General features: G+C 45.8%; 1 protein-coding gene across 9 annotated transcripts in view; it reads right to left on the bottom strand.

The window, feature by feature from the left end:
* The window catches only part of ACACB (acetyl-CoA carboxylase beta), a 2,187,049-nt gene that overhangs the window by 827,292 nt on the left and 1,338,214 nt on the right, over positions 1-21,543 (bottom strand). The window lies entirely within an intron of this gene.

The following is a 21,543-nucleotide window of genomic DNA, read 5'->3' as shown; positions in this document are numbered from 1 at the left end:
CAGCCAGTGAAGCTCTTTGATGTGCGGAGAGATGTGATGACAAAATGGAACCCATCTAATTAATCTTGCAGCCGCATCCTATACCATCTGTAATTTTTTTAATAAGGTACGCTGGCAAACCCAGGTATAAGCCATTTTCATAGTCCAGCCTAGATGTCACCGTGGCATAAACTATGACCCGGCGGGAATCCTCCGGCATCAAATGTAGGAATTTTAACAGGTGTCTCAGCTTGCTGAAACAGGTGGCTGTCACTTGCTGTATCTGCGCAGAAAAGGAGAGATCAGCCTCCCACTTTACTCCCAATTTACATTGGGCAACACAGATCCGCTGCAGGTGGCTGGATCTTGCCGAAGAACAATACCTCTGTTTTCTCAGCATTGAGTTTAAGTTGGTTATTATTAATCCAAAGAGCTATGTCCTTCAGGCAGCCTTTCAAATTCTTGAATTTTGATCTTTAAAAGAAAACATCAACGGTGTGTCACCCCAGTTTGCTATAAGTGTGAACAGTGGGGCCAGGTATATATTAAAAAGGATCGGACTCAACGCCAACCCCTGGGGAACCCTACACCATAAACATTTGGGTTCAGACAGATAAGGTTGCAAAGAGACTCTTTGAGTACGATTTTCAAGAAAGGACTTTAGCCATGCAAGGGCTACGCCTACAATACCAATGTCCTAGAAGCACTGCACCAGCCGTAAAGCACAGGTTACTTACTTGTGTAGCGATATATCTGTAAGAGACATTGGTTAGTGATATATTCCTCACCTTAGAAAACCCCAGGCATCAGACTGGATCCGGAAACTTTTAGTTAGCAGTACCCCTGCACGTCGGTAGGCGTCGTCGTACGTCGCTGTCGTCGTAGCTGCCGAGATGACGTCGTCGGAGCTACTTAGACGTGCCCGCTCGCGCTGACGTCAATTCTGTACACAACTTTTCCACGCCAGGAGCGCAGAGCCATGCCAGAGAACGACTACTGGTGCAATAGAACTAGGGACCTGAAAGGGATGACCTGAACCCTAGAGAACAGTTCACAGAACGGGGAGGATGGCCCGGCGGTAAGGAATCTTCCACTAATTAATGTTGTATTTAATTAATATCGTTACACAAGTAAGTAAATTTAATAATGTCGTAATTAATTAATATCGTTACACAAGTAAGTAACTTGTGCATCTGAAAGAGACATGTTAGTGATAGAGTCCTTGCCTTAGAATACATACCCAAGCAATATCAACCCTGGTGGTGGGTCTGCAAAGTGAGATTACACCAGAAAGTCAAGGAGAACTGAACGGCCAAAGAAGCCGTCTCTCCGGACCTGAATGTCAAGGCAATAGTGCTTAGTGAAAGTATGTAACGAGGCCCAAGTGGCCGCCTGAAAGATGTCTTGCAGAGGGACACCGCGTCCCAATTATGTAGTAGCTGCTGTCGCCCTGGTAGAATGGGCGCGTAGCCCAACAAGAGTGTAACAGGCTTTAATGCACAAGACAACCCATCGGGAGATAGTTCGCTTGAGCACAGCCCTGCCTTTCTTGGTGCCCACGTAGCCAACAAAGAGTTGGTCATCCACCCGGAACTGTTGTGTGCGGTTGAGATGGAACAAAAGCACACGTTTTGGGTCCAGACGATGGAGCCCCTCCTCTTCTCTTGAAGGGTGCGGAAAGAAAGTGGGCAGAGTGACAGTTTGCCCGAGATTAAAGGCAGAGACTACTTTTGGTAGAAAGGAGAGACGTGGTCGAAGCACAACCTTGTCCAGATGAATCTCCAGGAAAGGAGGTTTACAGGAAAGAGCTTAGAGCTCATTCACCCGCCGAGCGGAGGGGATGGCCACCAGGAAGACTGTTTTCAAAGTTAATAACCGCAAAGGACAGTTATGAAGAGGCTCAAAGGGAGCGCACATCAAGTATGTGAGAACCAGGTTAAAGACCCATTGAGGTATCACGAAAGGAATAGGAGGGAAAAGGTGAGTAATGCCTTTGAGAAATCTATTGACAACTGCGGCTTGAAAAGAGAAGGCTGATCAGGCAGGCTAAGAAAGGCTGACAGAGCAGAAAGGTAGCCCTTGATAGAGCCCAGTGCCGAGCCCTGCTGGGCCAAAGAGAGAAGGAACAATAGGACCTCAGAAAGAGGGTCAGCAAGAGGATCTACAGCTCTCGCTGTGCACCATGCCACAAATTTCTTCCACCGACAAGCGTATACCATTTTAGTGGAGGGATGCCTGGCTACCAGAATCACATTACAGACTTCAGGAGGCAAGTCAAATGGAATCAGCTGTCGCCGCTCAATCTCCATGCAAGGAGATGGAGGCTGGACAGGTTCGGGTGGAGGTGCAAAAAGAACTATTGATGGACAGAATGCAGAACAATGTCATACATTCACCCCAGTACAGAGATCTGGGCCTAAATCCATTGTTTTTTTGCTCACCATGCCATTCCAGTTTGGACCCAGCCATATGCAAATCAGTCTTGACCCTGTGCCCAATGGGAACATCCCAGCCCGAACTGCCAGACCAGGTCCTCCCTGGAGTGGAAACAAGCATCCTAGGACCGGTTTCGGGGTTTCGCCCCTCTTCAGCCAGAACAGCTTGATTCCAGTGGCATGGAGAGCACGGGACTCACGTCTGAGCATACCCGTCTCACTCGGGGTGACAAATGCAAAAATAATTATTGATGAACAGAATGCAGAACAATGTTATACATTCACCCCAGTACAGAGACCTGGGCTTAAATCCATCGTTTTTTTGCTCACCATGCCATTCCAGTTTGGACCCAGCCATATGCAAATCAGTCTTGACCCTGTGCCCAATGGGAACATCCCTGCCCGAACTGCCAGGCCTGGTCCTCCCTGGACTGGAAACAAGCATCCTAGGACCGGTTTCGGGGTTTCACCCCTCTTCAGCCAGAATAGCTTGATTCCAGTGGCATGGAGAGCATGGGACTCACAACTGAGCATACCCGTCCCACTCGGGGTGACAAATGCAAAAAGAACTATTGATGGACAGAATGCAGAACAATGTCATACATTCACCCCAGTACAGAGATCTGGGCCTAAATCCATATTTTTACGCTCACCATGCCATTCCAGTTTGGACCCAGCCATATGCAAATCAGTCTTGACCATGATCCACGTTCATACTGAGTAGCTCGGGATACCAAACACTTCGAGCCCAGTCCGGTGCCACAAGAATGACTTGGGCCTGGTTGCATCTGATCTTCTTCAGCACTCTGGGAATTAGTGGTATAGGCGGAAAGCTGTACAATAGACCGCAACTCCACTCATGACGAAAAGCGTCTCCGAGCCAGTGTCGCCTTGGAAACTCCAACGCGCAGAACTGCTGACATTGCGCGTTCTCTACGGTGGCGAATAGATCTAACCAAGGTTCTCCCCAGTGTTGAAAGGGACCTTGTGCCAACTCTGAGTGAAGACGCAATTTGTGATCCAATATGCACCTGCGGCTGAGTTCGTCCGCCCAGGCGTTCAGGGTACCTGCCAGGTGTTGAACCACCAAGGAAATGCCTTGACGTTCCAACCACGTCCAGAGACGTAGAGCCTCCTGACATATGGTCAACGACCCCACCCCGCCCTGCTTGTTGCAGTACCACATGGCGGTGGTGTTGTCTGTGAACACCCGCACTACACTCTCCTTGACAGAGGGGAGGAATGCTTTCAATGCACGTAGGATCGCCCTGAGCTCCAAAAGGTTGATATGGAGCTTGGACTCCGCCGGAGACCAGAGGTCTCTGATCTCCGCTTCTCCCATGTGGCCGCCTCATCCCAGGAGGGACGCGTCCATCACTACTGTGTGCTCCGGTTGGGGAAGGGAGAGGGATCTGCCGCTGACCCAACGCTGGTCCGTGAGCCACCACTGCAAGTCCTGTGCAGTGCCCTCCCAGACCTGGACGTAGTGTTCTGGACATCCCCGGAGAAGCCAGTAGTTCTGAGCCAAACGTAACAGCGGTGCGCCACCGTTGTGGAAAGGGCCCTGCCGAGGGAATCCGCCTTGTCAAGCCCACAACGGATAGTACATTTAGCAGCATCTCTCCCTTCGGTAATGGCCTGGGAGAGCACTGCCCTAACTTCCACATGGCACTGAGGCAGCACCTGTGCCACAGTGTCCCACACAGAATGTGAATAGCGGCCCAACAGGCACGCAGTATTCACCACTCGCAACCCGGAACTGGCAGAAGTGAAAATCTTTTTCCCAAACTGCTCCAGTTTCTAAGATTCCTTGTCCGGAGGAGCAGAAGGGAATGCGCTCGGCGAGGCAGAAGTCTGGACAACCAAACTCTGAGGCGTTGGATGTTATGTGAGAAAGCTGGGGTCGCCCGGCGATGGCGGCGTCCCATTTATCTACAGGAACCCCTGTGTTAGGTTTGTTCCAGGTGCTCAACAGGATGTCCGTAAGCGCATCGTTGAAGGGCAGCAGCGGCTCCGCGAAGGAGGGCGCTAGCTGCAGCACCTCAGTCAGGAGATTGGTCCTGATAGTCACAGAAGGGAGCTCCAGGTCAGCCGCACTACGCAACACCACTGAAAAAGTCCCAACCTCCTCCGTAGCCACGGAAGAAGGGGACAGTGTACCAGGGTGTGGAGAGAAATCCAGATCCACTGGACCCTCCATGCCGCCTTCGCATTCAGGCTCATCCTTGAGCTGCAAGAGGGTCCTCAGACCCCTCCCAATACTCCCCTTCGTCCACCGATTGTTGAAGAGGCCAGTAAGGATGAGGTGCCCGGCGAAATAGGACAAACACCCCACCAAGAAATGGAATCAGGGGTAAGAGACCAATCCTGGTTCGGCGCTGTCCGGCATCAGTGGCGGCACCGCGCCCTGTGCCGGCGGTGGCGTCGAGGCCGAATCCGGCACCAAGGCCGGAGCCGGCGGCGCTGTAGGGTATTGCGCCGGAATAGCCGAGGTCAAAGGCGGCGGCATGGGGCCAGATCCATCCAACGGGTCCGCAGGGCCCGAAGGCGCTCCGGAGGGACCCGATGTGTCAAACGGTGCAAGGCCGTCACGAAGGCCTGTACCTCGTCCGGAGTCGGGTGCGGGCCTGGAAAGGGCGGGTAGGCCGCAGGCAACAACGGAGGCTCCATCAGAGCCATGGGGGATTGACCGCCCACCCCCTTCACCGCGACCCGCGACCGGTGAGGGGTAGAGGAAGAGTGACATTGCCTCAGACTTTTTTGGGCGCCGTGACTTACCTGTCTCCGATTCCGGTGGGCAATGGTGATGGCTCCGCAACTGGTCCCTTGACCTCCCACGGGAGCGGGACCTCGATCAGAGCGGAACCGATTGCCAGACCTCCAATAACTTTCGAGAACGCTACCGTAAAGTTTTCGGCGCCATAGCCCGACAATCGGGGCATGCCTCGGGGTCATTGGCGTGCCCCAAGCAGAAGAGACCCATGTTGTGCGGGTCCGCTACCGACGTGTTCCGACGGCAGGTCCTACAGGACTTAAATCTGGGCATCCCTACTACACCATGAGTCGAGTACTCAACAAAAACCAGCGAAACAGGTTCTCAGAAACCAAGTTAAAACTTTTAACTAGGGGTACCGCTTTCTCTCGTATCTGCTCTGCTGGAGCGGAAAAAAGAAAGAACTGACATCAGCGCGCGTGGGCACGTCTAACTAGCTCCGATGAGGTCATCTCGGCAGCTACGACGCCAGCGACGTACGCGGAGCCGTACAACGACGCCTACCGACGCGCAGGCATACTGCTGACGAAAACTTTCCGGATCCAGTCTGACGCCTGGGGATATTCTAAGAAAAGGAATCTATCACTAACGTGTCTCTTTCAGATTGATCAACTGTATCAAATGCTGCTGAGCATAGCCGACGCCCCTGAATCTGTAGCCATCCTCACCGACTCTGCCACTTCCAGAAGCGCCCTCTCAGTGCTGAAACCAGCTCGAAACCCAGATTGGGTGTCATGCAGGATGCCTTGGCTCTCAAAGAAATTGGCCAGTTGTCGCTGCACCAATTTTTCCAACATTTTAGCCGGTGCTGGTAGCAGGGAGATCGGCCTATGGTTGTTTAGTTCCCCTGGATCAGCACTAGGTTTCTTCCTAAGTGGCAGGAGGATGGCGTGCTTCCAAATATCAGGGAAGATGCCCGAAGTTAGAGATGTGTTTCATATGTGGGACAGCACATGGATAACAGTGTGCGCTACCTCCTTCCATATCTTTGGGGTGCACAGGTCTTCTGGTGACCCTAACTTGCATCTCATTATCTCTACCATGGCTTCCTGAAGGGAGATGGGAGGAAATTCCAAGAGGGGAGGCATGGGTTCTCAGTCACCAGTCACATCTGATTTAACAGTTGTTACCGCCGGCAAGAAGGAATTATAGGCTTTGCGGATTTTATCATCACAAAAGTTAGAAATTCTTGCACACAGCGAGAGAGAAGGCTGTACCTCCATTTCCAATACCCGTGGTTTAAGAAAAGAGTTGACAGCCTTGAAGATTTATTTTCCTGAGTTCTCAGCATTGCTGATGCACTGAGCTATGTAATCCCTCTTGGCCTCTCTCATTCGTTTATGAAGCTCCTTCAATGCAGCCTTATAGGCCACTTTGGCCAAGGTCTCATAATCTACCCTCCACTGAAGTTTCAGGCGTTTACATCTACTTTTGTGTGTCCTCTATGGTATCTATGGATACCAAATAAGCCCCGCCCAAATTCTATCAAGTTTCTTAAGTGAGCAGATGTCCCTTGCTCTTGCAAAAGCCTGATCGGACTCGTGTATTCGCCGAACCTGCCCCCCAGTCAATGGCCCACGGCGGGATTGGGGACACCCAGGATCTAGCAATAGCAGAGACAATGATTACAGACAGCAGCCATCTTATCCCAGAATCATACTCCATTCTGTATTCCATCATTATCTCCGTAGGGGTGAACTGTGTTTTACAACCAAGACATGCTGTTATTAATTGAGTCACTCCTTCCTGAAATTCCAGGAGAGGAGGGCAGGTAACAAACATGTAGAGAATATCACCTGCGGAGCAGCTGCACTTAGGACAGCTAGTTTTATCAGTGCCAGGATTCCCACCCCACTTAATAAATTTCTCTGGTGTATAATATAGCATGCAAATGGTCTTGAAATGCTGTAGCTTTAGATTAATAGAGTGCATAGAGACATCCACCATCTCCAAAGCACTATACATTTCTGAAAGTAAAAGCTCACATGAGTGCATGTTGCTCTACTTAGTAGCTAGAAGTGGCCCATCATAATCCTGTGCTCACAAAACCCTTGATAAATTGCACTAATTAGGGATTTCCTGCGTATCTTAAGCATATATGACAATGGCGGAGCTTTCTAAAGCTAATAGAACCTTACACCCAGGTAGAAAATAGTCTCAACTGCAGAAATTTAAAAAAGAGATGAGCGAGTTCAAAGGAAGCCTGGAGACCAGCAAAACAAACAAATCCATTCACATCATTAAAGCTGCCCAACAGTTTACACCCCTAATCTTAGCCAAGCCCTGCAAATTGGATCATGACGTTCATTTGGAAATGAGTATTAGCCCATAAAGGCGTATTGTTGTATATTAACTCAAAATAATATTGTTAGACCTGGGATTCTCTAGTTGGCTGAGGTAGGTACTTTAGGCCAAATATGGACCCTTACTTCTAAGTCAGGGAAAGGAAGGACACCTTCTCAGATAGCCACTGCTCACCCCCTCAGTAGCTTGGCATGAGCAGCCAGGCTTATCTTCAAGGCAAGTGTGTTAAGTATTTGCAACCCCGCTCTCAGTAACCCAATGGTAACACCACAAATGGACTCCACACGAGTTTCATAAAAACAATTATATGTTTATACAAAAAGATATACGATGAGACCACACAATAAAAATCCAACATATGCGTATCTGTAATATTTCACCTTGCCGGTTATTAGGCCAGCAAGCCCTTGTAGGTTCTTGTAGTATTAATGAGCAATTCTAGATGATCCTATACAGTCCTAATGCAATGCTATGCAGTTCGTAATGCAAGAATCAGGCACTTTGTGATGTAAAAATAATCAAGTTCATTATGCAACAATCAGGCAGTTTGTTATGCAAAAATAATGCAATGCGCAATGTAACAATCAGGCAGTTCGTAATGCAAAAATAATGCAATGCATAATGCAACAATCCAGTAGTTCGTAATGCACAAATAATGCAATGCGTAAAGCAACAATCAGGCAGTTCGTTATGAAAAAATAATGCAATGCGTAATGCAACAATCAGGCAGTTCGTAATGCAAAAATAATGCAATGCGTAATGCAACAATCAGGCAGTTCGTAATGCAAAAATAATGCAATGAGTAATGCAACAATAATGTACTCTGGCACGGATCGCGGAGCTCTGAACGGTCTCTATGCCACTCACACGACTCGCGGTCAAATTCTGCCAAAATATACCCCCAACACGGGGATGGTGGAAAACAACGTGCAGCTCCACACACTGGCTTTCTCTAGGAGCCCACATCCCACCAAAGGCGACGACACAAGCATGCTCGCTGAGCGTTACCGGGGGGGTGCGACCTCACTCTCCTCTCTACTTGCGCCTCCGAATGCGACTTTGTTGATTTTGGGCAGGCTCGGGCCGGTGGCACAGCTCCTCTGGGGATGCCGGTCCACGCTGATCGCGATGACAAAGGTCTCAGGCTGCAACAGGGCACACGCAAACAGCGTCGCTGAGACTCACTTGAGCTCCGGGTGTGCACGGTCACAGGACAATCCTCACAAAGGTCTCAGGCTGCACAAAGCACACAGCGTCGCTGAGACTCACTTGAGTTTCGGGTGCACACGATAACAGGGCAATCCTCACGAAGGTCTCAGGCTGCACACAGCGTCGCGGAAAATCACTTGGACTCTGGCTGCACACGATCACAGGACAATCCTCAACTTGGACTCCGGGTGTGCACGTCACAGGGTAATCCTCACAAAGGTCTCAGGCTGCACAAAGCAAATCCAGACAGTCAATCCACAACCAGGCAGAGACACACAGAAATGATAGAGCACAAAAACCCAGCCACTTCTAAAAGAGTGGTTTCTAAACACACAATTTGAGTGTGAGTTCAGGCGCACTAAACTTCACCTCTCCATCTTAAGCCTATGGGAAGATAGGCTGGAAACATATTACACAGCCTCCCCATTCTGTCCTATGGGCAAGATGGCCTTTCAACAGTGAAAAATGAAATGGAGAGTATTTCACTGTCAGGACATGGTACACACCTCAGTACATGTCCGTACCTTTCATATACACTGCACCCTGCCCAGGGGGTACCTTGGAACTACCATAGGGGTGTCTGATGTGCGTAGAAAGGGAAGGGAAAGGCCTGGCAAGTGGGTGCACTGGTCAGGACAACATGGCAGTTTAACAAACTTCGTGCAGACACTGCAGTGGCAGGCTCAAGTTCTCTCTTTAGGGATACTTGTGTGGGTGGCACAATTAGTGCTGCAGGCCCACTAGTAGGATTTGCATTACTAGCCCTGGCACACATAGTGCACTTTACTAGGGACTTTACTAGTACGGCAAACATACCAATCATGGACAACCAATTACCAATACACTTTACACAGGGAGCACTTGCACTATGACACTGAACAGCAGTGGCAAAGTGCCCAAAGCATCTAAGGCAGCACCATGTCAGAAAAAAGGTCTAGGTGGAAGGCAACATTTTTAGGGAACTTTAGACAAAAAGGGCCAAGTTCAAAAATATTTAGCACATATTTACCGCCAAATGCGTATAAGATCCCTAATAAACTTAAATCTTACCTGCTTATAATAGTTGGGGTCTAATATTCTAAAGAAAAAAAGCCTACATTCAGACCCTAATGCCAATCTATAAACCAAGGCCAAAAAGTCTGGTTCTGCAAGCAAGTTACGCAATCGGCCAGCAAAGGCAGACCAAAAATATAACTTGAAATCAGGTACCTGCAGCCTTCTGTGCCTGTACGTAAGTTTTAATAAACGTAAAGCACATCAACCCGGCTATAGCCCCAGGTAAAGCTGCTTATGGCCCCTTCCAAGCATTTAAAAAACTAATTCTAAGTGGAATCGCCAGAAATAAATGCAAATATGTAGGCAAAACATTCATTTTTATAATATTGCAGCGACCAATGATAATTATCGGGAGCCTATTACAAAAAACGCAGTTTCGAAATGACTGACTGCAGCAGGGACTCATAATTCAGTTTAAAAATGTTTTCAACCTGTGCACTCAGATTGATACTCCAATAAGTAGCTGAGAATGTTACCTCAGTAATTGTGAGAGCCGGCTTGAAATTCAGCAACAGGTGAGGTTTAGCTATGTTTAACTTATAGCTTGAAAATATTCCAAATTTGTCAGCCTCCTCAATTATACACTTCATAGCAGCTGATGGATTGGAGGGGTATATAGCAAGATCGTTGGCATATGCACTAACTTTAAGTTCGCAGAAATCAAAGCCCAAATTCCGTCATCCATCTGCAGAGATTGCAGGTACGGCTCCAAGTTGAGAGCAAATAAAAGGGGAAGGGGGGTCAGCTGACACCCCTGCCGGGTGCACTGATGAATCTTAAATGGTAGTGAAGATATCCCAGCATGAACAAGCTTAGCACAGGGGGTCCTATATAAGGACTGTACCCATTTACACACCGGTCGCCAACCCCAAAGGCCCCCATCGTTACGCACAAACAGTCTCAAAGTACACAGTCAAAAGCCTTCTCACGGTCTAATAGAATCATACATTGCTTTTTACCTGATCCTTCTGTCACATCAAAGGCAGCAATTGTCGTATTGATGTGGCTAGTGGTGTCCCTGCCAGGGAACAAGCCATGTTGCTGCTGAGACACTAAGTCTGGTAGAAGGGGAGCAGGCCTGCTAGCTAAGATCTTTGCAAAGATCTTTGTGTCAGCGTTAATCAAAGAGATGAGTCAATAAGAGCCCCTCTCATCAGGTGGTTTGCCTTTCTTCAAATATACTGTGATACTGGTCACATTCCAAGTACCAGGAACTTCTCCACCCTTATCAATACACTGGATTACACTTAAAAGTGGGGAAACTACAATATCCTTGAATACTTTATAAAATTGCAGTGGAATAGAGTCCTCCCCCGCAGCTTTACCAGATGGCAAAACTGTATATATGCCTCAAGCCCAGACAGACTCAATGTTTAGGGTTGGCTGTATAGTTTCTGATAAAAAGAGGAAAACTGTCATGCAATAGCCTGGGGATGAGTGTGGACCAATCTGTCACTACCTTTAATGTGCTGACTGAAATATTTAGCCATTCTATCTGAAATTTGGTGTGCCAGAACTTGACCAACCTGTTCGCTATACTCTTATTAAAAGGCCTTATTTGTTAGATAACTATCAGCTATCTTCACTCTCAGATTTTGCCCCAAAAGAGACCGTTTATTAATTAATTGATTATAAAGAACCGGTCATTAGGGTCACCTGTGCTTATCGCCAGAGCATGCAATATCTCCAGTTGTAGAATTGCCTGGCCAAGCTGTCAAACTATTTTGCATGCCTTTAATTTTGCTGAAAAATTAACTGTGCTGTAATAACCTTAATATAAGCCTTCATTGTATCCCACACCAGCAACGGTGAAGCTGTACCTATGTTGGCATCCAAAAAGTCAGAGACGGAACCAGATATATGCTTGCAATATTCAGGGATGGTGTGAAGATAACAAGGAAATGAGAACTGGCGCCGCTCCCCCCTAACCACAGAGATATTTACTGACCATAATATGGTATAATGATCAGAAGTAATCTTAGGAAAAATTTCCATTTCTGCATCTTGCACCAAATACCCTTTAGCAAAAACTATGTATATCCTGGAATAGTGCTTATGTGGGGATGAATAAAAAGTTTAACCTTGCATAGTAGGGTATAGCGTTCTCTACGTATCTGTCAGCCTATGCAGACGAGCAAGTTCCAGGATAGATGCCATCATTTTAACCATGGGGGAGAGATGGAATGATTAGTACAATCAATGCTGTAATTCATCACACAGTTCAAATTTTCCATTAGTAATATCTCACTGGGATAGTTCAGTAATTCAAGGCAAAGCATATTCAACATCCCGGGGTCATTCACATTTGGCCCATAAACAGCACAGGCAACACATTCCTTACCATATATTAGTAACTTGACAAACAAACACCTACCCATCGGATCCAAGGCAGTTTTTAATACCTTGAGCTCTAAATTCTTAGCTGCCATAATAGCTAGCCACTGTATGGAGACAGATTCAAATGTACTTATTACAATATTATAACCAAGCTGCTTAAGTAGGAGACGATTTTTATAAGCAAGATGAGTTTCTGTTAAGGATAATAAATGTGGGCTGTACATTTTAATTTCCTTCCGTACTGTTGTTTGCTGGATGAATTGAGGCCGGATACATTCCATCACATAAACTTAAATATAATCACAACAAATACACAGCCCAAAAGAACCATCCCATACCAAAAACAGACATCTATGTGTATCCCTAGTAGCATCAATTCAAATTGCAACATTTCCCCATTCTGGCTTATTTCAACCCTTAGCACCACCAACCCATTCATTGCAAAATTCTTCACTGTAAATGTTGTTAGTGCAAGCCACCCGTGCACACACACCCAACCTGCTTAAACCCTCCCCCCATATCTAGCGAAGGGAATCATCCCCACCTCAAAGGCTGTAGATGGACAAAACAGCCCTGAGAGACTGCCTCCCTGTGCCCTCCGAACAGAAACCAACCATGCATGCCGCCATAGGGAAAGAAAGAAAAAAGGTGCACCAGCTTCACCAAAAGCATGATAAGAGTAAGGAATAAATAAATTAGGAACATACCCAAAAGAAAACGGGTTAAGAACAATTCTATTATATCAACAATAGAAAATCAGAGAGCCAATCTACAACACATTCCCCCTCAGACTGCTAAGAACCTGTGCAGCGTCCTGTCCCGTAAAGCATATCAGTGCCTTTATATTTTTAACACTCTTAAGCCTGGCTGGTTCCTGCAAAATAACTTGAGCCCCAGCCGCCTTCCGTGGGTCAATAAGTTGGCGAAGTTTCCAACGTCTGTCCATCCTGGACTTGAACAAATCTGAGCCGACGGAGATAGACATGGCATCAACCACCGCAGTTGAAGCTGGACGAGCTTTCAGCGAGATTGCCTACCTCAACAAAAAGTATCCAACGTATACTAGAATAGGATGGGTATGCGCCGGCCTGGCATTAGAAAAGGCTATATTACTATTTCAATTTATGTGGAGCCCATGCACCCATGAATTTGTGAGACAATGTCCCAGTCTATGAGATCAGGGAACACCTTCTGAAACAAATGCACAATTAACTGCAGGGGATCCTCCCCTTCTTTACCTTCCGGTATTCCAAACACCTGCAGATTGTTCTTACTCTGATGCTTCTCCAAGTCTTACATTTTGGACTGGACCACTGCCAAATGACGATCATGATTCTCATTAGATTTTACAGTGGCCATTCCCACTTCCTCTACATCGGCAACTCACTACTGTAATTTTGCAATTTCTGGGGAGAGAGCAGTCAGTCACTTTGCCAGTAACTTCAGTTAAGGATTGCTGAATTATCACATTGACTGCTCTAACTTATGCATAATGCAGTTGTGCCTCCACCCATTAAGCCTGTCGCAGCTGTATAATTACCAACAAAGACAGTCCCTGTGCTCCGTCCATGACAGAAGTGTCTACATAAGCCCCAGGTGAAGAATAACTAGAGGGGGGACCGCCTTAAGAGTTAAAGCTGGTCTTGGGGTAAAATGGATTCTGGGCTGAGGGGAAACTGTAGAAAGCAGCTCAGCAGAATGTTGCTTATCCTCCTTAGTGAACAACTGGCCCTCCATATTAGCAGTGGACAGTTGGGAGAAAAAGGCTTACACTTTAGACATAACCCAGTCCCGCAACAGACTGCCATTGGTACCCTTGCTTGCCGTCCTATTCCTAATCCACGACGCCGCAGTCTTGCCAGGTTGAGAGCCTTTGGAAGAATCATTAAGCTTCTAAACATTGTCCCGACTATTTAAAGCCAGCCGCCTGTCTCTCTTCAATGGAGACATTCCAATAGTCTCTTCAGTTGCACCCAGATTCACACCCAAGATGCGGTGAAAGGTATTGGTGTGGCAGAATCCTGAACCTGCTGAGGCAACGCTAACACAGGTACTGTCAAGAGGATAGGCGTATTCCTTAATATTACACATTCCATTACGCTGCAGCCCCCTCCCGTACTGTCTCCTGTGGTGGTCCCGAGTACTCACATAATTAACGGCCAAGTCAATGTCCAGTATTGCTACAGGTGCCAATTCCAAAGACCTTCAGGGCGCCAGCCCAGTTGATACCTTGGGGGTAGCAGGCAGCGGGGGATTTACACTATGTTGCACGAATGTAGGTTCCATGATCCCCACTACAAAGTTGCATGCCAGAGCAGCAGTGGGGGAGTCAACCCTCCCGCTTGGGCCGCTGTCATAACATCCACTAAGGAAGACTCCTCTCCAGGGGCTCCTTGAGTGTGCCTGGAGCAAACTTACTGCTGTGCGAGATCTCAGCAGCTTTAAAATAGAGCGTCCGACCTGAGAAGCACGACCATTTACTGAGGGCATCTGAGAACCAGACCAATTCTCCGTTGCTACCATCATGGTTAATTTGGTGTGGGTGCACCCTCCGCCCACCGAGCAGTCCACAGCTGCCACATAGGCAGCTCCGAGAAGCTTCAAATGATGATGAGTTAATGCAACCGGTCGTCTTAGGCATATGAGTCCACAGCCGAGTGGCGTAACAACGGTCAGCAGTGCTTGCAAGAGCAAACAGGGAGGAGGAGCTCTCAGCTGCGGGTTTAGCCCGCAATGTTGCCCGTGCAGGATCTATGCTAGTCTTTATTTCCAACTTCTATCTTGTTCATCAGTATCTCTGGCTCGGAGTTGAAGAGCTACCCACATGCCATGATTAAAAAAATAGTTAGGTTGTGAAAACAATTTTGAAATGAGTTTCTAGTTGTCATACAGTAGCAGTTAGATCTTATTTTAGGAGTTCTTCAGAGCTGAATAGCAATATGGATATTTTTAAACTGCAGAAATCTATATAGTTTTAGTCTGATTTTAAACTTTTCTGAGACTGTTAAACAACATGTTTTAGCAAGTCTTTGAAACAGTTGAGTTTAAAGTGGAGTTGAGTTCAACTGCTGAGTTTAATGATAGGCCTAGGGATCTGGCCTGCAAAGAAAGAGTAGATTGAGAGCCACAAGATTTATTTGGCTCAATTATCAAAGTTCATTAGAGATTCCTTCAGATGAAATAGAAAGAACTCAGTTTAATGGGATTAAGATTTAAGACGGAAGACATCAAACAACTGTGAATTCTTGAGAGAGTTGACTAACTTCAGAACAAGAGAACAGGCAGAGCTAGGTACTATCTGCAGACCTGCCAACAAGTATATATAACACAGACAAAAAGCTATTTAACACCACCCTAAAAACAGTTAGGAATATAATTGCCCTCTGGTTTTTTTTTTTAAATAAATGTATTTGTTTTGCAGTTAGTAAAAAATAGACATCAATAAACAAGTCATCAAAATAGAATTATCATTAATATACATGATAAAAATTAATGAATTGACATACATTCAAAACTTTATAGATATTAACAGACAAACTTACTTCTCACCACATATTTAAAAAAAAAATGTCAAGGCTCCTACTCTTTGAGAATAAAGCTTTTCTTTAGCCTTGATTTGGGACATCTTTAGTAGCCACTGCGAAAACGTTGGGGGCTCAGCCTCTCTCCATCTTTGCAAGATCTGTGATCTAGCTTCAAGTGATGCAATGAAAATATACTGTTGCAGTCGTGTAGGTAGGCCCAGTGTATTGGTCATTCCGAAGAGAACCGTGTTTTGTTCGGGCACCAAATTAATTTCAAGTTTGTAGCTAAGCCACTGATGTATTTGGTTCCAAAATTTAATTAAAACTGGACATGCGTAACAAAAAGGAAACCAGTCCCCAATAAGATGGTTGCATCTGAAACATGCTCCCAAAATAGAAATAGACGGGGTACATTTTGGAGAGTCGAGATGGAGTATAATAGAGTTGCCATTTAGAAAAAAAAGCCATACGATTAAAATTGGCGGCCCTTATGGCTTTATGCGCCCAAGTAATATATAATCTCCATTTTTGGGTATTTAGCCTACAACCAGTAGAATTTTGAATCTTTTGTAAAGTTTGCAGCACAAATTTATCCTGAGGGTCCCTAAGTAAGACTTATACCAGTTACCGATCCCTCGACTCTCTTTCACATAATAATTAAAACTTATCTGATTTGCTTGAGGATCTGAGAAAACTTGTGACCATCTTAGAAAGTTCTTAAATTAAAAAAAAGGAAAATATTAATGAAGATGGAAGTCCGGGATTGATTCTAAGATTTAATTTGATCTCCTACAAGGAAATCCCTGAAGCGAAGAACTCCCAATCTTTCTCAAGCGAATATACTTTTTCGACTTATTTGAAGACCTATCTCCCTCCTATGGCAAATTAGCATTTCTGGGTGGATAGTGGAAAACTGATATTTCTGCATTCATTGACGAAACCTATCAGCAATGGTTTTGGGTGTCTTGTATCTACTGTGCTTGGAGAGCCTCTGAATTTTATAAAAGGAACAAGGTCGGAAGAGCATTTGCTTCAAGTAAAAATTGCTGCCTAGATCACCTTGTGTACCAATCGAAAAAAGCTGCTTGGTAATACTTTTTTTAAATGAGGGAGTGCAAGACCACCGTCTGGAATTGGTAATTGTAGAGTCTCCAGATTTGTGCGAGGTTTCTTACCAGACCAAACAAAAAAACTGAAGCATTTGGTCTACCTCGTTGAAAAATTTAGGAGGAACTTTAATTAAGAGATTTAAAAAATAAAAAGAAATAAGGGCAACATCATCATTTTCACAACAACAATTCTCCCTCTCAGCGAGAGTGGTAGGTTCTGCCACTGCTTTAAAAGACTTCTAGACTTTGTAAGCATACTTTTCTAATTGAGGTGGTATAAGTCAGAAAGTTCATGTGATATATATATCCCTAAATATCTAATTGTCCCAGTAAAACATACCAGGTTACGCATATCTAGCGGAAGGACCTGGTCAGAGCAATTGAAAAGCAAAATTTCAGATTTAGAATGATTGATCTTATATCCCACCAGGTCAGAAAACACTTGGATTTTATTAAATACATTCAAGATATTGTGTTGTTCAGGAAACAAATATAAAATTATGTCATCTGCAAAATGTTTTAATTTTGGAGTGCCCGGGAGGGGTGCTCTAATTTGTGGATCCTGTCGTAATAAAGATGCTAAAGGTTCTATAAATAACGCAAAAAGCACTGGTGACCCTTGCCGAGTGCCTCGTTTAATTTGTAGTGATCCGATGGTTTGGGAATTTATTATAATCTTAGCTTTGACATTATTGTAAAGGTTGTTTAATAAATTGACAAGTTGTAAAGGGAAATTAAATTTTATTAGAATTGCAAACAATATCTCCCAAGGAACTAAATCAAAAGCTTTTTCAGCGTCTATCATGATTATAGTAGCTTTTATGTTTCTGTGTATGTAGTAATCGATTGCTTGGACTAAAAAATTGGTATTACTTGCCATCGTTCTCCCGGGCAAAAAACCTGACTGATCTCTATGTACCACTTATTGGGCGGAAGTGGTAATTCTTAGTGCCTCTGAAGAATTCCTCTGAGGCAGGAAGAAGACAAAATATAGGCAGATGTTGTGAATACTCTGAGAGAACAATCTAGTATCTTTCTTTGTCCAAACCATCCTGGATAGTTGTCATCCCAGGACATAATGGTTGTCCTAGATTTTATTAGTACAAGTGTGAGACAGATACCTTATGAATAATTTTGCATATGTCAGATTAGTAACGAGTCTGGAGATAAAAAAAATATGTGAAGCCCATGGTGCCTTTTTTGTAAAGGTGAGAGAATTGCCAGAGGAGAAAGGCTTTTGTGAAGAAGGTTTTTTTGAAGTATTTCGCTGACATGAAGTGGATCAACTCTTTTTTTGGGAGAATGTAGCAGAGATCTCTACGTGAGAAAAAAAAAACACCAATTTTTTATTTTTTTAGGTAACTCAATACATGTTTGCTTTCATTAAACTCTTAGGAAAACCAAGGTGAAGGCTTCTGTGAGTTTAATACTTCATAATGCTATTATTTTCAAAAAAATTTTTTAAACAGTTGGTGAGATCTGGCTTAGGCAAAACAAACATATTTGAATTCGTCAACATTAAATGTCCTTGAGCGTCGCGCCTATGTTTTTCAAAGGTCATGCAAATATCTTTAATTTGTGTTTTGAAAGCAAGCTTTGGGCGGTTGGGGCAGAGTAGGCACTAAGATGTCGGAGTGATTGAGTCCAGTTTCCACTCCAAGGGACAATATAGGAGATTAAGGAAGAAGATTGGAAGACACATTTATATTAAGTCCCTCAAAAGGTATAATAAAAACAAATGTCTTACTTCTGAAAAAACATAATTGGATTCAGCTAACTCAACAAATTAAATGACACTTTCCATCTTGCCATATCCATTCAATCTTATGCACCAAACTGTGGCGGTGCAACTTCAAAATTACCTGACTGACAACCTTGTTGAATTTCTAGGTATACGGAGAGGGACAGAATACATGGTTGAGTTACTTCAAAAGGACGTAATAAAACAACAAAGACAGTTCCTGAAGCCTATACTTAGAGCTTTAGGAAGCCTTTATCACTTCTGTTGCAAAAGTCTATTTATTAAAAAAACATAAAGACCTGTTTCTGTCAGAATGCATAACACGTGATGCAAACTAACCTTTCCCACTGGTGCTCAAACCAAGTGATTTGTGGAAGTATTCACAGCTTCTCTTCATTCACACCTCTTTTCAACATCTAGATCCTTTGTTTGAAAAATACCAGCCACAAACATGGCTTCAACTTTTAGAATTATGTGCATGACACACAAACTTGCATCAAAGAGGGTCAAAATGTATCTTGACATGACAAAGAACAAGTTACTTACTGTGAGAAGTTGGCCTGATGTATGATGTCACTAGTTCTAGTGTACACCTTATATCAGTCCAAACAACCCTTAAGGTGATTGGTTGTAAAGTCAACCTTATAGACCAGCTATCCTAGTGGTAGCATGGACAAAAGCAGTCTTAGGCTAAACTCTGAATGGCATGTGAAGCCAGCTGTGATACCATATATAATCCCTTGAATACCAAATGAAAGGACACCACAACAGATATATATATAAAATAAAGTGTATTTATTCTAGTCAAACCCTCAGCACTCTTTATGAGATTAGAGGTAAGTACAACACAGTCTTATTTAAGCATACATTAAGTCACACAGGTAAGTAATACAGTTAGGCCCTAGGGGCCACGCAAACCATATACTAAGTAAGTGGTATAAGAACCACTGTCACGGAAATAGGATAGGCCTAGGCCTAGGGAATCGCTGGGGCTACACTACACTAGCAACCGTTAGGAAGTGGGAGGCCCACAGGATTCAGGTGCAGAGTGGAAACACTCACGCGTAATGCGTAAAAGTCGATAGAATTACTAGCAGTTAGAAATTAACAGTTTAAGGACACTTCTGAAGCAGCTAGAGAGTCGAGACTCGGAAACTAGACCCTAGGATAGTCACTACCCTTGTGAGCACCGAAGTACCCAAGTTACCTAGCCCACGGACTGCGGGTGCATAGGTGTGAACTTGCGTCGGGTTTCGTCGTGGACTTCTATGGATGCCTGAAGGAAAGTTGCTGACAGGCAGTCAGTGAAGAGTGTCCGGTGGATCCCAAGGCTGGGATCAAGAAGAGAGGATACCTGCAAGCAGAAGGGACAGAGTCAAGGTCACTAGCCAGTGACCACGTGGAACCAGGAAGGAACCAGGCGATGTCGTGAAGATTGCAGGTGAAGGTGAAGCTTGTCGCTGCAGCCACAAGGACCAGGGAACGTCGAGGACGACCAGGACCAGGAGGCGAGCTGTCCCACGAAGGCTCTTGCTGTCGGCGGCGTCGAAGTCGAACTAGGACTCACCAAGCCTTGGCAAGCAGAACCCACGAAGAACGGAGAACTTGCTTCTGGTGCAGACCAGGAAGGTCTGGGGTGCTTCTCTTTTGCAAGGAAGCGGGATCCAGTCTGGAGGAGCCAAACCAGCAGTGAAGATTTCTGGATGCGTCGTCCCAAAGGCCACTAGCCAACGGGCAAGCAACCGGACAGACGCGGCAAGCAGGAAAATGCAGAAGGGCCCCACGCAGGACTCGTGGAGTGTGGGGGGCTGATCTTCAGTGCAGATGGTGCTTGGGGTTGGGGCTTCTCAATCCCCGGTGCACAACTTCGAGGGTGCCTCAGAAGCTGCGCTGGAAGATACTCGCCACTTTTTCCCAGGTAGCCGGTCCCACGTCTCTCGTCGCCTCCACGGATCTCAGCTCGGCTGTGGATGTGGATCAGGGTCGGAGAAGTCTGGAAGTCAAGGCTCTGGTCGGGCTCTGCAGTCGGTCCCTCGTAGAACTTCAGCAAAGCAAAGGGTAGTCTCTTGATGGTGCCTGTTTGCACAGGGTAGCCACTCCTTGGCCACAAGGGAGATTCTTCAGTCTTCTTCTTTCGTCGAATGTTGAAGGTCCAGAGTTTCTGTTCAAGTTGCAGGTTCAGGATAATCTAATCTCCTGGGGCCCAGCTACCACTCTTATACTAATCTGGGGGGCTGGGTTACCTGCTAGGTCACGCCTTATGGGTGGGACCTGGGAGGGGGGTGGTTACACCCCCTTCCCTTTGTCCAGTTTCGCGCCAGGACTGGGGCTGGAGTGCCCCAGCACCGGTTTGAACTGGACTATGCACGGGACACCATGTGTGCCCCAGGCATGTCTCATTCTTTTCATCCCTCCCTGCCCCAATACACTAAGGCCTGTCTGGGGTGGTGCTCGCACCTCCCAAGGCAGGAAACCTATTGTCCAAGCCTCCCTTGCCGGGATCACTCCCAGCAGCAGGAGGTCAGACTCGTGTCTGTGGCAGCAGCATCCATTTTGTGATGCTGGGGCTCTGGTTAACTTTAACCGGGTAAGTAGGTTACAACATGTCTTCTCCCTCTAGAAGGGAGGGATAATATCCTCCTCCCCAGAAATGGGATGGGGGTATTATTCCAAAGTGTTAGACACCTTACCGACATGTTTTGATAAAGCCAAACCATAGTTACCATAACCGTTTAAGATTATAAGGCACTTTAAGAGTATATGGTAGGCTATATCATAGAACAGCTATAAGGACATGGTTCCGAAAGCTGCAGACAGGCTCAGCTCATGCTAGAGCACCATCTCACATGTTACCAAGCACTCTGCCTCCAGGATTGTTAAGGCCTGCCATAGGAGTGGCTGATAGGTACACATGTGTCTATATGTAAGTTAGGTATAGGAATACTACACCTAAGCAAGGGGTGATTACACGACCTTGCCCCAGCTGAGTGATCAGCCAGTTGTGTCATAATGGAAGGCCAGGCCAGGGGTGGCATAATACATGCTGCAGCCCCTGGTAGGCCTAGGGTACACCTAT

The sequence above is a fragment of the Triturus cristatus genome, chromosome 11 (genome assembly GCF_964204655.1).
Source record: "Triturus cristatus chromosome 11, aTriCri1.1, whole genome shotgun sequence".
NCBI lineage: Eukaryota > Metazoa > Chordata > Amphibia > Caudata > Salamandridae > Triturus > Triturus cristatus.
The sequence above is the reverse complement of the archived record's forward strand: the minus strand, read 5'-3'. Positions and strand labels throughout refer to the sequence as shown.